The sequence below is a fragment of the Camelus dromedarius genome, chromosome 30 (assembly GCF_036321535.1).
Source record: "Camelus dromedarius isolate mCamDro1 chromosome 30, mCamDro1.pat, whole genome shotgun sequence".
Taxonomy (NCBI): domain Eukaryota; kingdom Metazoa; phylum Chordata; class Mammalia; order Artiodactyla; family Camelidae; genus Camelus; species Camelus dromedarius.
In genome coordinates, this window is record NC_087465.1 from 12,531,896 (window position 1) to 12,553,754 (window position 21,859).

Sequence of the window (21,859 nt, forward strand, 5' to 3'; positions counted from 1 at the left end):
CTGCCTCGGTTTCCTCATCTGAAAATGGGGACAGAGTAGAAGCCCCTTCACATCAGTTGTTGTGAGGATTCAATGAGTTAACACACATGAAGCTGTTCAAACTCTCATCTGGTATCTATTATGTGCTGATGAATGCTGGCTGCTATTCCTACCACTGACCCCTGCTGCTGTTCAGCACAGTGAGTGCTCTTTCATCCACGTACGCAGGATGGGAGGTGTGTTTTGAGCTTGTTTCTCTCCTTTACCTGTGGCTATGGCATTATGGACCTTGGACTCTACTCATCTAAAGAGACAGAACAATAACTGAAGCATACATGTATTTGCCACATTAAGTTCTTGCTGCAGTTTCATTAAGAGAGATTTCATTTCAGTTGCAGCCTAATAGGTTTTGAAATTAGATTGGAAGCTCTGTCAGGTCTCTCATTCATTTATCAAAGATTACTGTGCTCCACTAATCACAGTGGAGATAGAAGACCGAGTAAGATAGTCCCCCTTCTTCAAGGAGCTTATGGTCAGAAGACAGAATAATCTGTGGATGCAAACCATTTTAATAATAATAATAACAGACATTTGTGCCTTGGTAGGCTGTGCTGAATACTTTTCCATTTGTTTCATAAGTGAATTCTGAAAACAGTCCCACAGTGCAGGGAGGCAGAGGTCCTGGGGTTTAAATAGTAAGTGAAAAAGTGAAGAGTTAAACCTTGGTCCTTCTGACTTCCAAGCTTGTGGTGTGCCCATTCATGACACAGCCCATGCGAGAGCATCACAAGGCTGCCTGGGGGTTCAGAGGAAGGAGAAGTCACTTCCAGCTGGTACAGGTGTGCTGACAAGGAAGGCTTGGTGGCAAAGGTAGCTTTTTAACATTTCATGCCTGAGACTGGTGGATGGAATTTACAAGGGAAAGAAGCATCCTGAGAGGTAGGACCCAAACAGAAGTCCCAGACACAGAATGAAGCTGGGCATTTCCAGGGAACCGTATGTAATTTGTTTTGACCAAAACACAGAGTGTGGGCAGAGGAGCTCCAACTGGAGACATCTGTTAAGTCTGGGCTCTCTAAGGCCTTGAATACCGGCTAAAGAGTTTGCTTTTTTTTTTAATCCCCCCAATACAGCAGTCTGGGAGGGTAGAGAGATGCCTAGCTTTCAAACTGGATAGACCTGCATGTGACTAGTAAGGTGACTTCTTCCTAGTCACTTTGGGAGGATTGCTCACACTCTCTGACTTTCAGCTTTCTCACTGATGACTTCAGTGAGGACTTGTTCATGCTGGTTTATGGAATGGATGGATGAGGGGGCCACCTCCTACCTTCTGTTACCACTGGGAGAATGACAATAACCAAGGTAAAGCACTAGCCTCGCAGTCAACAAATGGCAGCTACAATTGTTCTGTTATATAGAGACGAGTCCTTGAGGCTGTCAAACAAGTGGGCAGCCTGAGTAGAGTCTGGCTTTTGGAAGATTTCTCTAGCACGTGTGTCTGTGAGGAAGAGGAAAGACAAGTGGGGAGCTCAGTAGAAAGCCACTGAGTAATACAATGGAGGGAGAATGAGAACCTGAAGGAAGGTTCTGAGGCCTCTGACGGGGTGGGGGCTGAGTCAGCGCTGTTGGATGCCCATTAGTGTCATGAGGTATCAGGGTACCCCAAATATTTTCTCAGTCCTTTTTAACCCATTGGATGTTTACAGTAAAGTAGGGGAAAGTTTCAAGGCAGAATCTAGTTCTAGGTGATTTTCACTCTCAGGCATCAATTTACTTTGTAAAAGCATCTTCACTGTCTGTGTTGTGGCACAGTTACTGCCTTTCTCTTTGAGCCTGGGGCTGCCCTCTCACCACTTCAGCTGTGTTTGTTCATGACTCAGTCACCCACGGTCACACGAACCTCTTTTGGTGAAAGTAAGGAGGAGGTTTGTGGGACAGGCTCTGTGTGCCCACAAGACAGTGGGGGACAACCTTGCCAGTGAGAGGTCAAGCCCTGTTTCATGATGAGGCGTGAAATATCAACAGCTGGGATTTTTGTTCCTAAGCCAACTAGGAAGGAGGCGAGTCATGTGAAGTCACTTCCCCCCCACCCTCCTTCTTCTTTTCTTTTCTTTTTTTTTTTTTTTAAAGATAACTGGGAATGTAGAAAAGCAGCAGGCTGGACAAACAAGGGGAGAAGAATAAACATATCCCAGTAGACCAGGGTCCGGACTTGCCCACTGGGGCGCTGCTCCAGCACCACTGGGCATCCTCTAGCTGAAACCACTGGCACGTTACCCCAGACTCTGGAATCTGCAAAGGGAGCTAGAAGATTCCCGGAGTCTATAGCTGTGTGTTCAGTATCCCAAGCCTCTTGCTAGGTCTCCTTCTGACCGTTATTTTTATCTGTTGGTTGACTGTAGCATCATCCACACAGGCTGCCATAATCGACACCGACACAGAGTAGGGGTTTAGTAAAAGTTTTTAGAGGAAAAAGTCCCAGGGCTTGGACTCTTGTTTCTCATGGCCAATCCCCGTCTTTGTACTCTGGGCCAGCGTCGCGTTCTCTGGCTTCTCACCCTGGCTTTGCTTGGGACCATTCTTTGAGTCCTTGTAGTCACCTCTTCCTCTGGGACTCAAATCCTGCCATCCCACTGGTCTCCCTAGGGCTTGAAGTTCTGCCCCTGAAACACCTGTCCTCTGGCTGTTATGGGTTGATTGACACCAGCTCTCCTCTCTCTATGCCTGCTCTCCACACCCCTCCACACTCTGCCACCTGCCATGTCTAAGCCCATTCCTCTTCTCCACCACTGGGACCCTCTTCTTAGCTGCCCTAAGGTTGGGAGGGGCACTGATTTGGCAGTTACTTAAAAATCTGTGGAAGGCAGCTGGACCTGGGGAAATGGGTGACCAACAGATTCAAGATCTTTTGATGAAAGAGATTTATCTGTGACTTCCAAATGAGAGAATATTCAAAATCCTTACAACACAGCCTTTTCAGAATGTGTGTTGTGGGTCCCTAGCAGTGAGTGTATCGTGGTAATCCCTAATCTCGCGTCAATAAACTTAAAAGGGGCCTGACCAGGATTAGTATTGAGAGAGAGAATTCAAGAAGGTTCCTTTCCTTCTTTCCTCATTTCTCACCCTACCCACCCCCCAGCAAGGCAATATCTGAGGATACTTTTTGATCTCTTGAAATAAAGCCCTTGAAGGAAGCCCCGAAGTTTGACTTTTTCTCCTTTGTACCATTTCTAAATCTGACAAAGGATAAAGCATCCAGGACTTCTCACTGAGCTCCAGGATGCAGAGGAAGCTGGTTAACACAGCCCTTAGGGTTGGTAGGAGGCTCTGGAGCGCTAACCCAGCATGGCAGGGGCTAGACTGAGTTTCATGCTTTGACTTGGCAATTGCACCCCTAATTGGGCACACGGTTGCACTTTCATGGCATTTAAGCACTTTAAAGACCCCGTACTCCAGACAGGAGGCTACTGTGTGTTTTCCTGAGGGTGTAAGCAGTAAAGAATGCTGGGGCTCTTGAAGCATAATTAGGCATTTAATTGCACATGTAGACTTCGCCAATGGTTTTGCACATGCATGTGATTATGATTCACTTGAAAGCCCTCCACTGATGATAGTCTGTATTCCATTTCTTTACAAAGAACATTAGGGAGGAAAATATTTGAAACATTTAATTCTTAAGTCCCATTTCTTTAGTTTCTTTTTAGTTCTAACTTCCCTTCAAGTTTCTAGAGAGTTAAAACAACCACCACCACAGGGAATTCCACATCTGACTCTTATAAAGCACATAAAACAGAATGTACATAACTGTGGGTAGTTTGCAATTAGAGCGTAAGTATAGTACAAATGTGGTATCTCTCATCTACCAAGAGTCCCCCTTTTCCTCTCTGTCCATGTTTTCGGATTGGGCAGCCAAGGTACTGGAATCCAGTCTTTTACCTGAGTCACTGAGTAGCAGAGACAGGTTGGGAATGTGAGTTACCCTTGGTGTCATGTTCTTTCCTGTCACCAAGCCCAGAGACAAGTGTAATATGTTTAACTTTGTTCTCCTATTGCACACATATGACAGTCAACAATGGGTGCCCTTTGAGACTTGGGTTATACAGAAATATTGGACTTGGATTTTTTGGGCCAACTTCATTTTTATTCTCATCTCCATGGTCACAGCACCAAAAAATTTCAAAGGATGATTTTAGAAATGAACCCATCTACTGTCTTCATCCTTTTAAAACCTTCTTATTTTGAGTACTTTGTTGAGATTAGTGTGTTGGAATTTTTGCTTTTAGTCCAAGTGTGTGTTCCGTCTTTTTAAATGTATGTATTCCATTTACCAAAAGCCACTTGTCTTGTTTGCTCTGCTACAACGTACACCACTGGCTGCTGCCTCTTCCGGGTTTTCATAACTTGGCCATCCTCAGAGCATTCTGGAAAGAGCGATCTTTAACCTCATTTTAGTTTAATGTGACTTTGGCTTTTTGTAGTAGTCAAGAATGTGTCACCCAGAGTAGATATCAACGGCATATAAAATCTTGACGAGTGATTAGAGAATGCCTGACCCCCCTCCATGAATCTAGGGCTGTTTAGCCATTCCTGTGTGTTCATCAGAGGTGGATTTGTACATGTAGATGACACATGGTTAATGCTAATATTAAATGTGGGTTTCTAATCTCTTCTCACTACAAAATAAGTGAAAACCCAGCCAGAGACAGCTGGGCTTGTCAGGAAGTTCTTAACAGGAAGTGTGTATGAGAATCACCAGTGTGGGATGGGGAGCTTCTTCAAAATATGGAGGCCCAGGCCCTCTGCATCAGGAATTCCAGGGTGGGGCCCAAGCCTATATATTTTCAAAGTGTTCCTTAGTGATTCTGATCCTTTTTCTGTGGGGAACCATAAGGCCAGGAAAATAGCATCTGTTCTGGACCTTTCTAAAATATATTTCCTCTTGCCATGGCGTTATGTTGGGAATCAAAGAATTTGAAGACTTGGATCCAACTGGGGACTGTACAATTTATTAGAAGTTGTGTGAACTTGGGCCCCAATGTCCTCAGCTGTAAAAGGTGAGATAGTGATGGGATCTGTGCATCGCAGCATGTCTGGTGTGTGCCAGCCATGAGGGGGGCTCAGCACACGGACTGTTCCCACCATGGCTCTGATAGTCACACCCCCACACCTCGTGCATTGTCCTGCAGTGGCATCCTCAGTGTCTTGTGTTGGAGTCCTCATTATATTTTGTAGAGACATGCCACGCCTTATTCCTAGTAAACAACCTGAGAGTAGTCAGGAAGCATAACTCCCCTCAGATTCACTCTGTGCAGCTCCTGCCACTGCCTTTACTCTGCCCCAGTTCTCTCCTGCCCTGCACCCCGGCAGTGCTCTGCCAGCCTAGGCGGGGGGAGTCACTTCCTAGTGCGTCTGAGCAAGAAGTGGATTCTCCCGCTGGGGAGAGGCATGGCCGACCTAGAACTGTGTGTGTGAACTCGTTCTACCTTTGTCCTGTGGGACGAAGGGTCGGTGAAGATGACCAAGTCACATAAATGAACACACCGCTCTGGGTGGGTGCATGTGGGTCTCCGTGCTTTGTTTCCTAGCTATGTGGTCGGTTCCCCCGCGACAGCCTTGTCCCGTACAGGGCTTCATGGAGCTCTGGGAACTGGGGATGTGTGTGCCAGGCAGCCCTCTGGCAGAGGCATGGCTTGTTTAACATTCTGGTTTAAATTGCTTCTCTTATATACTAGTATTTATATGTATAACAAATGGGGACTGGCTAATTATGTGGTTCTTAGTGGGAATGAAGTCCCTGCTGGAACCAGCCCAATCTCTGCCCACTATTTATAGCCTTCATATGTCCCAAATTTTCCAGTTCTGATTTCAAATATTCTATCCCACTGTCTCCAGAAGTGCACTTTATGCTTGTCAGACCACATGTCAATTTATGGTTTGAGAAATATAGTCACAGTATTATAACTGCCACCCCAAACACCACATTTTCTGACTGTGAGATTGGAATCCTGCCTTTTAAAAACAAATCGGACATACTTAGGAAGTGTTAAAAAAAAAAAAAACCTTCAAATATTCTTGGTAAGCAGTTGACTCGAGGCTTCACTGAAACACCGTGCAGATCTGGGCTTAAAGGACTATGTAATAACACAGAGCTTGGTGACAGTTGTCCTTGACAGTACCTTTCACAGGCAGCATGACCAATAGATAGGAGAATAAGTGAACAAGTTGAATGGTTATGTAGAGATTCTCATGTTACTGGAAACTACAGAACTCTGATCTGAATACACTGTTTCTTCTTAATCCTATATGAAGGCAGAACTTTTTTCTGTATTAAGTGAGAAAGGGGACAGACTTGTGGCACTATTTGGTCCCTTCTTTGTGCTGAGCAAGATGGTAGGCACTTTATCTTACTTAACCCTCTGAAGAGCGCTGGGGCCCAGGTGGCATAATCTTCACATCGCAGATGGGAGAGAGGAGACTCAGAGAGACTAAGGAGCTTGTTTGGGACTCTCAGGGAAGCAGGGTAGTTAGAACTAGAACTTGGGCCTCTGTGACTACAAAGCTTCTTTATAAATCAATGTTTCTCATTTGACTCTTCATTTTCCTCAGAATGGTAATAGATGAAATTTAACTAAAATCATTTCCCATCAGCCCCAAGCCCCCCATTATTTGTGAAGAGATATTTGCAAATGTAACCAGCATAAGAAATGCCCTGTTGCCTTGGTCACAGCTTCCTACCCGGTGTCTCAGGGCTGGGGCGGATGTCTGTGTGCTGGGGGGCATGCGTTGGTGGGAGTGCTTGGAGGCCACGTGGAGAGATGGTCTTCCCAGTCTTGCACCTTATCCCCGATGAAGCCCTGCAGTGGCTCTGCGTGACTGGACTGAATCTTCAAATCTGGTATTTTCGACAGCACATAAACACGCCCTAGTCAGTGGAATTCTACTTCAACATGTCTCAAAAACCAAGGGACGGCTTTGTACACCATGTCTCCCTGTATCAAATACCCCAACAGACATCACTAAAAGAATCACAACAAAATGGTGGCCATCGGCTCCAGAAAACCCAAAGTCTTTTCAGATATGGCAACCTCTGTTCAGTCTATGGAAAATGATCTCAATAAGTTGTTTATAAATCTAAAGAGGTGGGGTGCAGCTTCTGTAAGAGGAATGGCTCTAGGACCTAGAACAGTACCTGATCCAACATTGGTGCTCAATGTTGTTGAGTAAATAAATGAGGAATTCAGCGACTTCTAAGATTTATTACAGAAAAGTCCGCAGACTGTTGCAGCATTTCATAAACTGGCAGACATGACGCCCAAGACAGAAAAGAGTCTTGATTAATCCCTTTTTGGGAATCATCAGAGGTGGTTCTCTTTTCAGAGGTCCCTGGATGCTACCAGGAGCATGCTATCTGTGAAACCCAGATATCCCAGCACCTACAGCATGGTCCTTAACAGGCAGACAATAGCACAATATCTGGACCATAGCTTAGCAGTGGCCCAGAATGTGAACTGTGATTCTGCTGTTTGTTATGGGATACCCATAATAGAAAAACTCTCTACTAAAAAATATTGCTTTAGACTTATTGGCTGAGGGGGCCAAGACAAATAATATGTGATCTTCATAGTGACAATGATTACCTAATTGACATTGCTGGAACTTTGCTTTATGAATAATTTTCTGCTACCTCTCTGTGAGGATGTACTGAAGTGGCTTCCTGGAAAAACACTGGCCGGATTTAATGCTTATGACTTTTAAACTGCAGAACACTCTAAACAAAGTAAATTACCATTAGATAATCCAAAATATTCTTGGAGAAACTGGGGCTGCATCTGGATTCAGCTGTTACATCTTTTTCATTTAAAACTTAAAGTATGCCTGCCTCTGGGGAAGAAAAAGAATTTGACCATAAAGTCCAATCAAATGACCTCCAATTAGTCAGATATACTTGAGGTTCTGTGCTGTTTATTTTAGAGGGAAGAAAGCAAACAAGTAGGGGCTTGTGGCAGTTTTTCTTTGTTGAAATGTATGGTAGATTATTTGGAGGAAAAGAAAAAAGGATCAGAAGTTCTTGCCTTTCAAATATGACTGGAAATCCATAATCAGATTGGAAACATTTTTCCACCACATGCCTTTGTGCTGGTAAACTTTGGAGTGAATTCCTGCCCAGAAGACTGAGGCTCCAGCCTCTACCAGTTACGGCAAAGACTGGGATTTTTTTTTTTTTTTAATAAGAGGCAGAGACCTGTTTTTATGTGCTCTGCATTTAGTATGGCAGGACATATTAAAAAAAAAAAAAAACCACTTGGCTTGAGTGAAAAGTGAGGACTTGTGGATTATCTCTTACTAGGAGGTAATTAAACTTTCCCCCTTACCTCCTGGAGGGTTGCCTCCCATTCTTCCCCGCACAGATGAAGGAGTGATCAGTTAACGGGTTGGGCTTGACAGCTGCGAAAGGGTGGATACTGTTTTGTTCTACACCCAGTGGTCTCACATAGAGGCAATCACAGGATGGAGTTCCCTCCTACTGGTAAACTACTATTCCATCTGGTAAGGTGGTTAGAAAGAAAGGGAAGTGGAGGCCAGCCATCAAGGAGTTGGGGTTATGTGGGCCGGGCTGTGCTGTGCCCTGGATGATGCCCCTTCTAACTGGGCACCACCAGGCTCCCTGGTTTGCATCCATCACTCCATCACTGTCCAACCCACCACAAACCAGAAGTTTGGAGATAATGAAGATAGATGACCAAGGAACGAGAAAAGTGAATGTTTAAAGAGAAATGTATAACAAAATAGGTCTGATTCTGTAAAAGGGACTGAAAAATGATTTAATGATTTGACTGAATTTACTGAAAACTGACTTTCCTATTGCCTTATATCTTTTCCCCTCACCTTCATAATATTTTGAAGCTGTTGTATAGATGCACAAAGGCAACTTGTCTAAGACTGTATTTTTCTGTGTTGAATTCAGCAATGCCTCTCTTAAGTGTAACATTTACAAAATATGGACCCTGCTTGATGCTTCTGAACTTGAAATGTGAACTTTTTGAAGAGGAGTGATGTTGAAGATCCGATGGTGTCTACTTTACTTTTTTTTGGAGTATTTTTATTGTATTAAAATGTTTTTCCTCCCGCATTATTGATATAATTGACATACGGCACTGTCCAGGTGGAAGGTGTACAGCATAGTGATTTGACATACATGCATCATGAAATGATTAGCACATTTTAGTTTAGTGAACATCCATCATCTCATGTGGATGCATCACTAAAGAAATAGAAAACAAATTTTTTAAAATTATTAAACAATTTTTTTCCTCATCCAAAAACACCCCCTGTAGATTTAGCACACCTTGTGACATTTGGATTATCCAGAAGGAGTTTGTTGGAAATCACGAAGTTAGGTGACAGCCCAGCCCAGTTGGTGCCTGTGGAGCATTTAGCATTCATTTCGGGGCTGAACATGTCAGTACTCTTGACACAGCTATGGAACTCAATCAACTGGTGGCCTGAGGGAACACTTTACCATTACAATTTGTTACTGATACAACTCACGGGACAGATGCTCATTATAAGACAGAGAGTTAATGAGGCCAAGGATCTCTGTTCAGTGCCTCTAGGGACCAGAGGCTTTGTTTTGTTCCAAGGCTGCCTCCACAACCCATAACCTTTGCCAGCTGTCACACACCAGGGCGTGCTCTTTGTCACACGGGGGCCCAGAAGGGAGGCTGTGAGCCGCTGAGCCCAGGTGCATCACCACTTAGGAGAAATGAAGCTGGAGCCACGCGCTCCTCAGAGAGGTCACCTGCAACAACTGAGTAAGTGGCGAACAGTCCATTTCGTTGCCTGGGCCGAGGGCTGTCACCACGTGTTGTGGTTCTATGCGGCCAGTGGCTGGGCATGGTTGGCTGAAGACGAGCTCGCCATATTTGCTGAACATGGAGTCACTCCAAAGCCCTGATTCTAGCAAAATACTCAACATACAGAATTCAAAGTGGACTTGGGCCTATTACAACAGCTTACCCCTTCCAGAAACCCCCTTTTGCTAAACCCATATATTTCAGATTATTCCAGTACTACCTAGGAACATTCTTCAAATAATAGAGTGGTAAATTTTCTTTCTGGCAAGCCTCACCTTGATCTGCATTATCATTTAGACCCCTTCTGAAAACACCATTCATTTCAATAAGCAATAGAGACTGAAATAAAATTCCATTCATGCTTTACTCTCCAATGTGGTTTGGAAATGCTTTCTTCTTCAGCCAGTCTTATGTTACATGCTGGATGGTCTTTTCTTTGACCACCTCATAAAAAGGGGCTCATAAATACTTTTCATGTGTTATTTAAACTAGCGGTACTCCCCGAGGCACTGCACTCCTTTTTTTTTTTTTTTTTTTTTTTTAAATCCTTTGTGTATTTCAAAAGCATTTTTAAACCAGTAGCAGAGGTAAAAGCATCGCCTAACTGGAGAGGGCCATGTTCTGTCACTATCAGGCCACATATTTCCTTTACTGATAAAAAAGAATTTACTTCTCAGCAAAATGTTGCCTGATTTATACGCTTTCTTTCTAAAAATAATCCTGTGTGAGCTATAAGTGTCAGAGTTTGAATATATGTGTCTTTTCTTAATGCTTGGAGTTGTGACTTTTCAGCATGAGGATATGCTACAGTATTTTGGTAAACAAAGCTTTCTCTTCTCATAATGACCTGTTAACTTCTAAGTAAGGAGGGAGAGGAGACAGAAGGGTTGTTGTCTGGTGTAGGCTTGTTGTGCTGTGTGTGGCGTGGTCTTGGCTTGGAGATGAGATGGTCCATCTACCCTCCCTAGCAGGTTAGGGTGGGGGCATGGCTGGCACCTCACTGATGCTCTGACACACACGTTGCTTTTCCCTTGAGTCTCTTAGCTTTTGTATTTTTATTACACTTGCCCTTCCCACTCTGAGATAAACTTTGGTTGGCTCTACTACTATGTTCTTCATTTCATTTTTGCACGCATCCACCATTGCTCCCTACTCCTTACTTAAGTCACGGAATAGTAATACAGAGTTAGAAGGGGACTGAGAGACCATCCAGTCCCTCTTCCCTCTAAGTACAGAAATCCTTCCTTCAGTATTCCACATGGCTGCCTCTCTAGTATTTGTTCCCATCATTTTAGGAACAAGTAGTTTTCAGCTTTGCAGGTTGCACCCTTATTGCTCAGACTGAGAGATTCTAAGCATGGATTGTATCTTCACCCCTCTGTTGGCACTTACCTACAAAGCTTATGAACTCAGTGGAACTTTGTGTACCTAATTTCGCTATACTCCTTATGGGTTTGAGAAATGTCAGCTCTAATCCTCCTAACTGCCTTATTTACAGTCATCCTTCTTCAGTGTATATCCCAATCCATACGGACGGACGTGACTTCTTGACAAAATTTATGGACCTGTATTTCCAGTTGCTTCCTGGTCATCTCTACATGGGTTCATTTAACCTTTAAATGATGAGGATGTGAGATGCAGAGATTGTATGATTTGTCCAAGTTCACACAGCTAGACAATGGCAGTCAAGAATCAACCAAGGTCTCCTGGCTACTAGTCCAGGGTAATAGCCTCTGTGTTTACAAATTCCTGTTTGGTGTGTTTAGTGGTAGGGGTAGTGGGCAATTTTTAAAATATTTCTTAAGACACTACCAGTGAAATCCAGGAGATTTTTTATAATCTCACTTAAAATGGGAGCCTTTGTTTTTTCTAAATGGAGAGCTGGGGAAACTTGAGGATCATTTTGTGCTGCTGGAGTCTCCTGCTGAATTCCCATACTATCAAGATTCTCTTACAACATCTGGCCACTTTACAGGGCATTTCATGGAGCAAATCAATTAACGTTAAAAAAAAAAAAAAGTCAGGGCAGAGAGAAAGAAAGAAAATATTTGAATGGTAGTGTTGCGCTCTCCAAATTCCTGAATTTTGGATGGCAGAGTTGCACAAAATCTTGTAACTAATCACTTCTGTGTAACACAACTTACTCTTTAACAAAAATGTAAACATTTTATTTTCAAACTTAGACCAGGGTTGTGAGATTCTTTGGACCATCGACAAAACATAGACATTATTTTATGTGAATACCCTTAGCTATACCACAAATTTATCCTCTGTCTGACAGTGGGGTCTGAGATGAAGACTGTGGGTTGAGAAATTACTTTTAGCTATTAAGACCCCGGGAGTGGTTCTTCTGAGATATAGTTATTGGATTCTGGCTAAACAGTGCAGGGGAATCTTGGCAATGGCTACTGAGATCACTTGAACAGTGCTCGATGTAGAAAAACATAGAAGCTATTTCCACCTGTGAAGTTAAGTCTTGGTAAATTCACTTCAAATAGTTCACATTGGTTGGTCCCATAGAGACTCAGTAGATATGTGCCACAGACATGGAATCATGAAGTCATTCACTTACTCACTTATCTCTATCTTGAATATATAAACACCACCAGATGCTGATCTATCTAAAGTATTTAGAATAGTGCTTGACATATAGTTGGTGCTCAATACATCGGTCATCAAATCAATAGAGGAGCGTGATTAAAGAACAGAGTTGATGCTTTAATGCTCTGTGAACCTAGGGTAGTCACCGTTTTATAGATTCTGTGATATTTTGGAAAGAACCTAATTTCTCTGATTTGCAGAAATCCTCCTCTATGAGAGGATAGCACTTCTCTTGCAGGGCTGGTGTAAGAATGAAATGGAGTGACATTTACCAAGTGGCTCCATCACTAATTAGCAATTCTATGGAAATAAATGTGTTTAACTTAAGTCTGTTTCTTTATCTGTTACGTGGGGCTGAAAATGCCTGGCTTATGACTCTCCTATGGTCCAATAAGTCATAAATGATCAGACTTATTACACTGCAGATGCCATAGAATGTAAGGCGCTGTTACCACACACCTCTATTCAGAGTCGACAAGCAAATGCCCTTCTCAGGCACTTAATTCTGACTAAAGTGAAGCTCATTAATGAACATGACTTTGAGATCACAAGGCTTGCCGTGTCTTCATTCACCTCTCCAAACATAATCAAATGAATATACTATTAAGTACCTCCTTGAAAAATCAAAGTTTCTTTACTATCACTGAGCTGACAGAAACAATGCTGAGAATGTAGGGGATGAGGACAGTTCAGTCCTCTCCAAGGATTCCAGTTCATGGGGAAGGGGCTTCCCTCCTCTTGTCCACTCGGGGAACCTCTTGGGCTCAGGCATTCGTCTAGGTATTTACCGCACTCTTTCCCAGCCCCTCCCCAGCAGACACCCCCTGCCTCGAACATACACATATACTGCAGTGAGACAGACTTCAGGCTTTGTTTTCTCTTACTCCCTTCCCCAAGTCCTTTCCCAGGCTGTGGAAGGCAATGAGCTATAATCTGTTGGAAATGGAAATACAGCAATAACTCCAAAATGGAGCGAGCCTCACAAGTTTGAAAAATTGAGCCAAGCTGCATGATTTTCTAAACATTCCATCACATTAATACCTTGTGGGTCTAGGGGGACCTCCATCTAAATCTCTCCAGACACTTTCTTGAGTTTGGTTAATTCTCAGTGTAGCCATGGTGAAACATTCCCATATTTTGGAGGGGCCATGAATGAAGCCCACACTCAGTCAGGACACTGCCCAGGAACCCCGGTGAGAAGAGGAAGCTTCTACCCTGAGCTCTGTTGTCTCTCAGCACCTGCGGGAATGGCTGGCAAAGCTGTGCAGCGGGATGTGGGGAGAAGACAAGGGAGTTTGTTTCAAATCAAATTCAGTTTTCAAATGGAACAAGAAACACATTGCTTTATTTTTCATAGCTGGAAGATTCCATACTTGCCAAACGATGGAATGGAAAGAATCTGTCTAGAATCAACTACTTTCTGTGGCCTCTGTCTGGAATTCTCCCCGTGACCAAATTATTAATGAAATTATTCAATAAACAATTACCAAGCACATTCTAGGTATTCTCCTAGGTTTTAGAAAACATAAATGTGGACAAGAGTACCCCCTTCCCTCACAGAGCTCACTGTGTGATAACTGAGAGGCAACAGACACATTATTGAAATACCACAGGGTAATCTACGTATACCACACATATGTTTGTGAATTCACTCTTCAACCTTAAAAAGAAACTTCTTCCAGGAAGCCTTCCCTGAATGTTCTCTACCTAAAGTTATGCCTCTGAACTGCCCCAGCCTTATATCTGTACATCCCTTGTGTTCCTTTTATCTTTTTACCTTGCATTATGGTTATGTATATACATTATTTTCCTTAGTGATTGAAGTCTCTTTTTATATATACATATATATGTTTTATTGAAGTATAGTCAGTTTACAATGTGTCAGTTTCTGGTATACAGCAAAATACTTCAGTCATATAGTAACTTACATATATTCATTTTCATATTCTTTTTAACTATAAGTTACTACAAGATATAAACTTGTTGTTTATCTATTTTATATTTAGTAGTTAGTATCTGCAAATCTCAAACTCCCAATTTATCCCTTCCCATCCCCTTCCCCTTCTGGTAAATATAAGTTTGTTTTCTATGTAAGTCTGTTTCTGTTTTGTAAATAAGTTTGTCTTTTTTTTTTTTTTTTTTTAGACTCCACATATAAGTGATATCATATGGTATTTTTCTTTCTCTTTCTGGCTTACTTCACTTAGAATGACATTCTCCAGGTCCATCTATGTTGCTGCAAATGGCATTATTTTATTATTTTTATGGCTGAGTAGTATTCAATTGTATAAATATACCACAACTTCTTTATCCAGTCATCTGTTGATGGACATTTAGGTTGTTTCCATGTCTTGGCTATTGTATATAGTGTTGCTATGAACATTGGGGTGCTGGTGTCTTTTTGAAGCAGGGTTCCTTCTGGATATATGGCCAGGAGCGGGATTCCTGGGTCATATAGTAAGTCTATTTTTAGTCTTTTGAGGAATCTCCATACTGTTTTTCACAGTGGCTGCACCAAACTACATTCCCACCAGCAATGTAGGAAGGTTCCCTTTTCTCCACAGCCTCTCCAGCATTTATTGTTTGTGGACTTTTGAATGATGGCCATTCTGACTGGTGTGAGGTGATACCTCATTGTAGTTTTGATTTGCATTTCTCTGATAATTAATTACATTGAGCATTTTTTCATGTGCCTATTGGCCATTTGTATGTCTTCACTGGAGAACTGCTTGTTTAGGTCTCCTGCCCATTTTTGGATTGGGTTGTTTGAAGTTTCTTGAATATATTATATTCTGAGTACCTGTAACTTGTGCACAATATCCACTTAATATACGAGTTGAATGAATAAAGAATGAACACGTCAAAACTTGGCCAATAATGTAAGAGATCTTATGCTTTATAACAGGGTGATATACATCTTTGTTTAGTAAATATCACTAGGAGCTGGTCAAGTGTAGAAAAGGAGGGGGGAAGAAGGAAGGATGTCTACATATGTAGGATCTGAACATCTGTAGGGAGTTCTCAACTATATTCATGAGAAACTGAAGGCAGTACAACTGATTAAAATGGACTTTTGTTCTCATGATTGATTGAAGTAGGTGAATTAAACAACAGATGGTGGAATTCCCAAAGCATTCAAAGCTCAAATATAAACCTATATTGTGTGTATGGTTTGGGTATTCTTTTGTTTATAGGACAAACTTAAAAAAAACAAACGCTTATGCCCTACACTTTCCTCTGCTCAAAAACAGTATCTGGTGAGGAAACTGGGACTACTTTCACTTTCTAAGGGTGAATCTTTGGTGCTATATGTGTCAATCTGGATAAATAAAAGATGAAAAGATATGAGGAACAGTAGGAATCACAAAATTGTATCTGTCAAGCAGAAAGGCTGAGATGTGCCTATAAAAATAGGCATCAGGAAAGATATTAATTGCTGGGAAGCAAGCAGCTGGATCCAGGTGTACAGATAAATGGCAGAGCCTAAGTGTATGGGTGATGATGTAATGTTAGCCATAATAGAGTCAGTGTGCTAGAAAAAAGCATCAGTTCATTTTTTGGAGCTCCTTACTCGTCTGGAAGCATGCTTACGTGGAGCTTAGTAACCCGATGTTTAATTTTCCTTAGATGTATGCAGGGCTCGCTTGGAGCAAAGGGCTGTTGCCGCCTTCTCTGCTGGGCCCTTCTCACTTACCAGGCTGGGGAGCTGGCTTTGGAATGGGGTTTTGGTGTGGTGGACTTGTGGACCAGCTCAGGGCAGTGAGGGGCTGCACTTCTCTGCCGTGAGGAGGGTTGGAGTGCCTTCATATACTCCTGGGTTTCCCTTTCAAGGAATATCTTGGACTAAACTGTCTTCTTCCTGATGGATTATGTTTTGGCTCCTCCTTTACGAAGGATATAATCAGGGGCTGTTAAAATTTTTTTGGACTTTGATTTGGCCGGTAACTACACTGTTTTTGGAAACCTGTTTTCATTTAATTTCATTTCCTCTTTCCTGTTAAGCACATCATTGGACTGGAAGAGCAGAATCTCAGGTTTTTGGAAGTCTTTGTGTTGAGGGCTGCTGCTCAGCTCATATTGGGTACCAAAGGAGAAGAGAACTGAAGCTGACTTCAGTGGTTCCCTCCAAGGGAAAGCCAGAATCCACACCCTGACCTGCCTTAGGTGGTTAGCACTAGTTTCAAAACAATAGTCATTTAATGCTATCATAACATTACATAAGTCATTTCCTTCCCTTCTAGAATGTGAAGGGTTATGTGAGAAGCAAAGAAAAACTCATATTTTCCACCGGCCTCCAATTATCCTTTCATCTGTACCAAAATATGGAGAGTGATGTTAAAAACTTGTGTGAGAATCTGGCAGAGTTTTATACATTAATGTTGGCTCTGGTCTGGTTTCTGAAACCATCCTGGTAATTTGGAAGGTTTGCCAGCAAAAGCCGATTGTTCCGCGGGGGTTGTCAGTTTCATTCTTAGACAGTGGCTTTCCGTGGTCAGTTTGCTGTTGCTTTTAAAGAACACAAAACATGCTGGACAAGATTCCTGCTTACTCCCTTTGGCAAGTGTGTTTGGCATCCACATGACAGATCAGTGGAATTTTTAGAAAACACAGGCATTTTGTGATATGAGAGGAACATGATGAAACAGGATGAAGAAAAGTCTGAGGGAGTGAAATTCATTCTCAGATACATAACCTTGTGTATCTAAATGAAAGAGAGCCTTTTCATTGCCACCAAGCAACAAAAGCACCACTGCTTTAAAGCAAATATCACAATAAAGTGAATCATACAAATTTTTACATTTCCCAATGCATGTGAAAATTATGTTTACACTTTACTGCAGTCTATTAAGTGTGCAATAACATTATGTCTAGAAAAATCAATGTACATACCTTAATTTAAAAATGCTTTACTGCTAAAAAATGCTAACCATCAACTGAGCCTTCGATGAGTCACATTTTGGCAATAGAAACATCAAAGATCACTGATTACAGATCACCCTAGCAAATATAACCATAGTGAAAACGTTTGAAATGTTGCAAGAATTACCAAGATATGACACAGAGACACGAAGTGAGCAAATACTGTTGGAAAAATGGCGCCAATAGACTTGCTCGATACCACAAACTTTCAATTTGTTAAAAAAAAATGCAGTATCTGTGAAGCACAAAAAAGTCAAGCACGCTAGCAGGAGGTCTGCTTGTAGAAGTTAAACTACTGCTGTCATGAAACTTCATGTAGTGAAATCAGGTAATAGTGAAGTGGTGATTGATTTGACTAGAAATACGTTATTATCACTTTTTCAAAAGCCACCATGAAAATCTGAGCGTGATACGGTTCTTTAAAAAAAAAAATAGTGACAGTGACATGGTGACTGACATTCCTTTTATTCTCTTCAACTTTAAGGCTGAGATCTTCCAGGATGGCTTCTGGAAGAGGTGGAATGTATTATGACAAAAATAAAGTGTTAATGAGATAAGACATAAGCACAGGCTGGACATGTGGCAGCATCTTTGCTGGGGGAAGGATTTATTGGTCCAGGCAGGTGTGGGCTTCCATCCCTCAATGTGCTGGCTGGACTCCTCTTACCAAATCTTGGCCCCTAGGATTTGTTTCCCATCAGGGGGCTTTGCTGTATTGACAGCCATACTCCCTGCAAACGCTTATCGATGGCCAAGGTGGGCTGTACACAGTCAATCTCACCGCTGTCCACCGCCCGCCTTCTCTCGGTGCCCTTGCTCACCACTGTGCCCCCCATAAACCCGCACCAGACAAATGAGAACATGGGTAGTCATCAGACTCTTTGGATGTTTGTAGACTATTAACAAAGTGATGAAAACATCTGGTGCTCACTGACAACACGAGTGGCATATCTTGCCTGGGGCGGCCAAGGATCAGAGAGTAACTGGGCTTTGTAAATAGCTTTGCTCAGTATCTCTATCCCCCTGCCCCAAACAAGAAAAATAAAATTTAATAAATAAATCCACATGCTCATAGTTTTTTCCTCTTTCTTTTTTTCAGCATCTGATAGAGACTGGGACAGATTTAGTGTCTCATATACTTGCCAACCAGCTATTTCACTGCTGATGTGTGTAAGAAAGATGGCTGGTATCTAGTGAACTTGACTTCAATACCAATAAACAACACCCCTCCTTCCATCACAGTATTTAGCAGGGATGAAAGTTTAGGCAATCTTTTCCCAGCCTGATGCCCAAGTCAAACATGATCACTGTTTGGAATTTTTCAGTGGATCAAAGCGGTCAACCTCAGGCTTGCACAAATGGCTTTTAATGTCTAAGTTCCCACCTTGATCATAAGGAAGTCAAGTCCTACCATTTCTTTCCAGCAGGAGAGAAGTTTCTCCTTGTAAAAGGGAAGAGGAGAAGTAATTAAAAGAAAAAAAAAAAAACCCTTAAATAGCAAGCTCTCCCTTTTTCTCCTAGTGAGAAGAAATCGGGTTCTCAGCTTGTTAATTAACTTATAAATAAGTACAGAAGTTTCCTGGTTATTCTCTCTTTGGTTGCAGAGTGTGACTTTGAAGTAAACCTCACTGTTGAGTGGTTGGACATTGAGCTAATGAGATTTTACTGTTTCGAACAGCTGGTCAAATTTGGAGGCCCCTCGAGCCTAAAGGCAACTGCTGATTTACAAGGATCCTGTAATAGATGCAGTCTTGGCTGATGCTTTTGTTGTTGGTTTAGGCTGGAGCAAAGGTGTAGATTTTGTGATGCTGTAAAAATGTCAAGTGATTGATTTGAGAATATGTAATACCCAGAGGCAGCCCCGGACTAGGAGCCGCATCTTGTGTGGCTCATATTCGAGAATGTTTTAGGAAAGCTTGGGTGATCAACGTGGCAGTGTGTTTTAGAGGAGGCAGCTTTGAAAGAACTGGCTGTTTACAGCTGGGTGGAGCTGAAAAGAAGCCTTTGAAAATTGTAACTCCCTCCCGGTCTCCCTTCCTTGTTGGTAAGGATGTTAAAGCAAATTCCAGGACTCACATTGTGTGATCTCTGCATCTTTGTATCTCTACAAAATAGAGACATATTCTACAAAACATAAACATCATAATTCTTTGGTATCATCTGATACCTAGTTTTGTTTCGTTTTTTTGGATTGTCTTGGAAGTATCTTTTTAAGTTGGTTTGTTCATCCCAGGATCCAAACAGTGTCACACATTAGCATTTTGTTGTTAACTCTCTTAACCCAGAAGATTCTCTCCTCAAGTAAGTTCTTTGTCTCCATTACAGACAGGAAAACAGGCTGAAGAGACCCTCAGGGACTGAGGGGGGGACAGTGGTCTTTCAGAGCCCAGGTCTCTTCCTGCACCACCTGTCTCCTTTTCTTGGCAGATTCATTCTTCCTGCTGGGGTTGGGTTTATTTCCTCTGGGTATCTTCCTTTCCACCTGACTATCTTCTCCTCATTGCACCTTAGTAGGAAATCGGAAACTTAGGGTTCAGCTCTGATTGTGTTCCTGTTACCTGTGCTTGTCACTTTGTCCGGAATTATTTCAGAATAGAGTGGCCGAATCACGGAAGTTGCACAATCAGCCCCAGAGCCTGGAGGTGGGAACCTGCTGCTTCCCTTGGTAGTTTCCAGAATTCTGGATGCTCTAGGCAGTTCGTTGGCTATTTTTTGTGGGGGAAGGAAGGGAAGGCTGCTGATAAGGAGATAAATAAAACAAGTTTATTTCTCTATTTTTTTTGATAGACTTTATTTTTTTAGAGCAGTTTCAGGTTTATAGCAGAACTGAGCAGAAAATACAGAGTTCGCACATAGCCCTCCCCACACACACATATGTACTCCCGTACCCTCAACATCCCTCACCAGTGTGGCCTATTTGGTACAATTGATAAACCAACGTGGGCACATTATTATCAACCAGAGTCCATAGTTTACATTAGCGTTCACTCTTGATATTGTATATTCCATGAAAAATTTGTAATGACATGTAGCCACTATAGTATCATACAGAGTAATTTCATTGCCCTAAAAATCACTTGTGCTCCATCTATTCATTTCTTTTTTTTTTTTTCCAAAGAGTTAGCAATAGGCCTTCAGTATGTAATCCATTAACTAGTCTAGGTGCTTACCAGGGGCGGAATTCTTAAACTGTGTTTTCACTAGTACCAGTCCAGAAAAGAGAACTTCCTCTCTGGCAGCAGCGAGAGCTCAGGGGGACCCCCTGCTGGTCCCCTCACCTTAGTGAGGGGGGTGGGATCAAAGGAAAACACAGGAAACAGTTCACACATCCATAAAAACCTAGGCTTTACCCCTCTTCATCTGGCCGGCATTCCATCTCTCCCAGAGGCAATCCTCCCCGGGTCCCGCCCGCTGCCACTCCCTCACATCCTGCCCAGAAGCCACACTTTGTGGGCAGCCCCAGTGCTGGCGGCTACCTTTGCTGCTGCCTCTGGGCCACTGAGACCCTCCTTCCCCCTCTCAGCTCCCACCCCTGGCCCCTGCTGACACCGAGCCCTGTCCGAGGCCGAGGCCGCCCAGCGCTGTGGCACATGGCTGCACTTTGGGCTTGCTGTGAGCTTTTACACCCAGCAGGCCTGAGTTTGAATCCCCGCTCATTCCCAGCAGGGTCTTGTGCAAGCCCGTCAGCCATCCTGGTCACGCTGTGCCTGCTTTCTGGTGACAAAGGATGAAAAGATCTAGCCTCTGGGGTTGGGGCAGCTAGCCCTTTTGGATTTTTAGTCTCCATTGTCTTAGGGAAGCTCTAGTATAAATAAGGTTATTTCTTTTTAAAAAGACACCTTTCCAGAGCACTAATATCCTGAGTCTTGTATCTAGTTAATGGTGTTTCTTTGTAATGATTATGATTTTATTTAGGTGACGTCAAACACTAATTCCTCCGTGTAAAACCTGGCACTTCCTCTGTTCACCCCACACTCTCCCTCTGTTGAATTTCTGTAAGTTGTCATTTATTTGTTTTTCTTGTATTCCACATGCTCTCTATTGTACCTGGCTTTTCTTAAGTTCCTTCGGGTTATGTATCCTGTTTCTCTTATGGGGCTGTGAATCCTTCGGGGCAGGATCTTATTTTAATGTATTGAACCAAACCTCCCACCCACCTCATGGCCCCTCAGTGGCACACTTCAAGCACACAAAGTATTCAGCGCACATTGGTTAATATATGTGTGATCCCTCAAGAGCAGGTTAGGAGCAGAGGGGTACTGATTTCCACTTAATCTCTAGCTTTGGGTCTCATGCTACTTTGGGAGGAGGGATGAAAGAAAAGCGTTGTAAGGGGTTGGACAATTACCTGCGTCTCCACCATTGTAAGACATCTTACTGGCCTGTTTCATTTGTGAACACTGACTCAATGTATACTGCCTGGGTTTTTTCCATCCCAATAAACATCAGTGAAGCTCTAAAAAAGCCAGCCCCTTTTAGTCATGGGTGCCATGAGCTCTTTTATG

The 21,859-nt window shown here is 42.6% G+C and overlaps 1 long non-coding RNA gene across 2 annotated transcripts in view; it reads left to right on the top strand.

The window, feature by feature from the left end:
* Positions 1 to 21,859, top strand: part of LOC116149638 (uncharacterized) — a 144,204-nt gene that overhangs the window by 61,097 nt on the left and 61,248 nt on the right. The window contains exon 10 of one of the 2 annotated variants that reach the window (XR_010378482.1): positions 8,945 to 10,285. The exons of the other annotated variant lie outside the window; for it this stretch is intronic. This is a non-coding gene — a long non-coding RNA (uncharacterized LOC116149638). Of the gene's footprint in view, positions 1 to 8,944; positions 10,286 to 21,859 lie in introns of those variants that run through there. 2 annotated transcript variants of the gene reach the window in all.